The following is a 5,982-nucleotide window of genomic DNA, read 5'->3' as shown; positions in this document are numbered from 1 at the left end:
TAAATCACAATGATCAAAAATTTAAATTATTTTTAAAAATATAATTGGCTATCGTCGACACAAAACTCTGGACAAGGAGAGTAGCATATATTATTCAAAAATTACATAAAAAGTATTATAAATTACAATAGTTAACAACTTAAAATATCTAAAAATAATTTAATATGCTATATATTTCAAAAAAATAAATTACAAGAAAAATACTAGAAATCACAATAATTAACAATTTAAAAAATTTAAAAGATATAGAATATTTGATCGACTCTTAAAATTATATTAGTGTCACTAAAATTGGAATAGAAGAAAATTATTATAAATCACAATAATTAAACACTTAAATTATTTTTAAAATATAATTGACTATCAATGCCACAAAAATTTGGACCAGAAAAGTAATGTATATATTAATTTGAAAATTACATAAAAAATATTATAAATTACAATAGTTAACAACTTAAATTCTCTAAATACATATTAAAATAACATATGTTGAACTCATGCTAGATTCCGGATGAATCTTAGGAAACATATGCAATCCTTTTATTAAAAAAAATTATTTAAATATATCAAGATTGAAAAGATAAATAAATATCTTAATATTGGGCCCGTGCTGACACGGGCCATGATCCTCTAATTTTGATACAAATCACACATATTTAGTTTAAGAATACTAAATTTAACTAAATTTAAAAAGCATATTTGATACTAAGTTTCTTTCTTTTTTTAAAAAAAATATTTTAATTAAAATCAGATAAATAAAATAAAAAATATAGTTATTCAACTTTAGACCCAATCACACTGTAAAAGGACCAATTGCACTTGTTTCCTTGGGGTTGGTTTGATTGAAAATAAGTTATTTCAGAATTAATCATAATATAATAAATTATTTTACCATATATATGATATAATTTATCTTATTTCTATAATATAAATAGTGAGATAAATAATTATGAAACTAACTAATACTTTTAACTAAATGTAGGATAAAATAATTATGTATATTATTTCAAAATTATCATATTTATACCTTACGTCAAACGGATAAAATAATTATGTATATTATTTCAAAATTATCATATTTATACCTTACGTCAAACGACTCCTTAGTTACTTGGTGGGACCCAGTTGAATACGTTGGGTGTGCCAGAATAACAATGTGCATTTATGTAGTGTTGCCATTCGTTTCAATATATTTGTTTTTATTTTATTTTAAATTTATCTGAGAATTTTTATTTTTTTGATAATTTTTTTTAAATTTTAATTTTTCATATTATATATTTAAAAATATAAGATTAAAAAATATTTCAGTATTTTTTTAAAATTTTAATTTAAGATCACAAAATTCAAAATTCATCTTTACTTAATTAAATTACGTGGTAAATCATAACCAAACAAACAAATTAAAACTAAAGAAATACTTGATTTAGAATGCAATAGATAGTCATCAATAGAGGTAACGTGTTGTTTACGGGTTTAACTGAATTTAATAATTTTTATTAAATATATAAATTATTAATTTTAAAAATATTACAATCTCAAATTTATAAGCTTTAAATTTTAGCTATGTTTCTATAATAAGTACTATTTGTAGAAATACTTTAATTCAATTGCATTTTATCTTTAGGATATGTTCAGAAAGCCATCTGATAACCGAAATTAGTGTAATAACAATGACAGTAATTACCAATCTAGTAATTATCATCATGACAATTACACAATTCAATAATTACTACAACCTATTTGTTTGTCATAGTGTAATTACGGGTATGTTGTTTGTTTGCACAAGTACAATCGTGATTATATTAAATTTTAAAATAAAAATTAATTATTAAAAATTACTAATACTTGACAAATAAAAACTCTGTATAAAGGATTATCAAATTAGGTATTAAAATATATATTATATTTTGAAAATTTATTAATTGACAAACATATGTTCTTTACTAATGTTATAAAAAATAATTAATATATATTTCTTAAATTAGTATATTTTAGTTAAAATAATCATAAAACTTAAAAATACATGATTTTTTTAAAACATCATGAAATGCAAGTTTGACAAAAGATTACTATTACAAATATAATGTCATACAATTATTAAAATACTTGACAAAAAGATAATCTATTAATTCTATCTACTAAAACTCTGTGAAATATTAAGTCAATATTATTAAAACAAATAAACAGAAACAAAAAATATAACATAATTTCAAAATTCAACAAAAAAGTTTAACATAATACTTCTATGTCAAATTTCAACATATCATATAGAAAAGTAATTCAAAAAGAAAAAAAGAAAAACCCAAGTCTTAACTTTATTCGACAATGAATTCTACTTTAATTTGAAAAATAGAATATTAACACAATTATGCGAAATAAAAAATAAAAGTAAACAATCAATAATACGAACAATTGCATGGAATCACAAGAAGTAAAGTGTAACACCTCACATTTTTTTGAGCTAGAAATCGAACCGTCGTTACGTGTATAAACTCAAATCCCATGATTTATATTTGAATACATGTGTCATGATCATTAGCCTAGAGTGAAGAGTGCTTATGAGGTGAAAAATGTCCATAGGAATCTCTTAGAGTAAAGTTGAGCTAAGAGCCTTTGATTCGACCAAATTTTGATATTTGATTCTATAAGGGTCAACTTTGAACGTGTATAACTTTTTACATATGTGAAATTTTGCATATCAAGACCCACCAAATTATAGATAATTGAATTAACTTTTCAACGATACCAATTTTGCCTTAATTCGATACCCGAGCGAAAAGCTGTGACCATTTTTGTGAGAAATAGTAAGGGTTCGCGATAGGTCCGCGCCACAGAGCTATTCCCCCAAAATAGGGTCCGCACCACGAGGGCTATTCCCCTAAAAGAGGGTCCGTGCCACAAGGGTTATTCCCTCGAAATAGGGTCCGCACCACGAGGGTTATTCCCCCGAAAGAGGGTCCGTGCCACAAGGGTTATTCCCTTGAAATAGGGTCCGCACCACGAGGGCTATTCCGTCGAAATAGGGTCTGCGCCACTAGGGCTATTCCCCCGAAATAGGGTCCATGCCACGAGGGCTATTCCCCCACTCTAGGGTTCGCGATATGGAGGCGTTGTATTTCCAACTTCATGATTAAAGGGGTCAAGGGGTAATTTGGTCATTTCCCCTCAACCCCAGTCGCCCAAAACACGATTTATAGCACTCAAAAGGGCATTATTTATCTATTATCCTCAAAACTACTCACATAGAAACTCTCCCCCTTCCCAAGAACGAAGAATTCAAGCTTCTCCTCCAAAGGATTATTCAAGAATTCAAGTTTTCAAATTCAAGCCTTCTTCAGGAATTTAACCATTGAGGTATGTGAGGTATTCATCGATGAATTCCTTCCACCCACTGATCCCAAAAACGTTCTTTTTGGTTCAAATATGAATTTTACTCTAATTTATGACCATCTTTCATGTAAATTATGAAATTCATCCATGTTTTCCCCTTATTTTACATTTAAGTTATGCTAATAGTTTTATCCCATGTGAATCATGCTCCCATATGCTTGAAGTTCCAAAATCTCATGTCATGTTTAGTCAAAATCATGTCAAACTCTCAAATTATACTTTCAACTGTATAAACATGATATTTTTTCAAGGTTAACCCGTTTCCATGTTCACTCACATTCATGAAATTTATCAAACTATCAAAATATCTCATGTTTTGGGTCTTTGAATTATGACTTTATGTCACTATTTTTAAGTGTTGTTATCAAATTCTGTAATTATTTAGTGCTGGTGGATTATGAATACCCGATACCTACATGTTTACTTACGTTTCAAGACTCTTTAAATAATGAGTCAGTCAACTCATGATTTTATTGTTAAAATTCGTTTGTTATGATTATGTTGAGCACTATTAGTTTACATGTTTATGATTACTTCAGACTCTATATGCACTGTTTGTTTTTAAAACACCATGACCTGAGCTTATCTTATCAACTTCAGTGCATGCACCAGTTAGTATTTTAGTGTGTTTCAGTTGGGAGTAGGATTTAGCACTGAGTAGGAAATGTGGGTTCAATGCATCCTACTTCCCCAGAAACTATATGCCACCGTAGATTTAGAGGCCTCGCCAGAAAGTGTTTTTCCTTGCCCAATATGGACTCAATTTAGTAATCAGTTCAGGTTCTACTCCGATGGCAAAGATAGAACAGCGCTCCTCAACGTGGGTCAGACGTTGGACTCCATGATAGCTCACATGATTTATGTCGGTTATATGATAGCTCCCAAAGTTTCAGTCAGTATTCAGTCTATATCAGTTTAGGTTTGCTTGACCAAGTAATCAGATTCTCAGTTATTCAGTTATTTAGATATCAGTTATTCAGATAATTTTAGTACATGTTTTACTTGGTCTTGCATTCATATTACATGCTCATATTTTCATGCTCAGTATTCATACATGACCCTCAGTTCAATTTTACAGCATGCTCAACTTTATATGAGATTTACATAAGTATTCATGTTTCTACCGCTTCCTAGTTTACAGAATTATTTTTAGCTCATGAACTTATAAATTTCACTATGACTTACCGTTTTCATGTACAATCATGTTTTAATTGCACAATTTGGTAAATAGTTTATATCTTCAATGATAAAACATGTTTTAATATTTCTATGATTTAGTACATGTCTCCATATACTCAGTAAATTTCAATGTACTGACCATATATATGTGTTTTTGGTTACATTCCTTCATAATGTAGGTACCAGATGTAGTCCACACACCAGGGTCAAACAGTTCTCAGCATTCAGCCAGAAGGTGATGAGCTCCCTTATTTTGGAGACTCCAGTCCATTGCAGTTCTGTAACGCCCTAAATCTAGTACCTGGAATGTTACACGGTGCTCGTGACCCCGAAAGACCACAAGCTAACCCATGACTGATATCTGTAACTGAGCACTGAATAATATACTGCAATTATGCAGAATATATGTTGTAAGGCCATAAGGTTCAAAACTGAACTAATACTGAATATAAAATAATGTCTGTAATGGGGTATAACAATACCCAAAACTGAAATAACCTGTCTGAAACATGTTGTAGTCTGAAAGCCTCTAAACTGTCTGAAATCTGTGGAGTTGATGGGACATGTCCCCGACTAACTCCGAACTACTGAAATAATAAAGTAATAAAATATCTATGCTATCCCCGAATGATAAAGACTCACTGCTAGTCTGGCTGCTGAACGTCTGATCTATTAAGGATACTCGGGAGCTCGGGCTTCTAAACCTATGGTATAAAACACCATAGCGCAAATGCGTTAGTACGTTAAATGTACTGGTATGCAAGTGAGGTGGCTGAATGCAAAGGTTCATATGCATGAACAAGACTAACTGGCTGGATAACATGAACATGAGAATACATGCATGACTACGCGACTGTAACTGAGATCGTAATAACACTGCCTCATGAATTCTGATAACGTGGATTTTCTGATATCTGAGTACTAATATTGGGATGCTGAATGATTAAGTCTATTGAGTGCTGATGAACTGATATTGTATTACTTATAAAGGAATGACTGTTTTTGACAGTTCTGATTATGAAGAACTGGTTTGATTGACTGTATCTGACGGTCCTGAAATTTGAATATTAGTAACATGAATTTTGTATAATTAATATACTATTAAATGGGTGACTGTGTTTGACAGTCCTGAAATCTAATGGAACTAGCTGAGTTCCGTACTATATTGAGTTGACTGTATCTGACAGTCCTGAAATTCTGAAGAACTATCTGAGTTCTATTACTAAGACTGAGTCTGAAACTGTAACTGTGGGAAGTAGTCATCTAACCAACATGCCCCTAATACGCCATTATGACTGAGTTGGGGTCCAATCTATAATTCCAATTGAAAGGGTGTCAATATCGCGCGACTGGTAAGGACAAGTTGTGGATGACTCTCATTTGACAGTGTCCCCAAAAGAGAGCGGTGGGACC

Source organism: Capsicum annuum, chromosome 3 (genome assembly GCF_002878395.1).
Source record: "Capsicum annuum cultivar UCD-10X-F1 chromosome 3, UCD10Xv1.1, whole genome shotgun sequence".
Taxonomy (NCBI): Eukaryota; Viridiplantae; Streptophyta; class Magnoliopsida; order Solanales; family Solanaceae; genus Capsicum; species Capsicum annuum.
Note: the sequence above shows the minus strand (reverse complement) of the source record.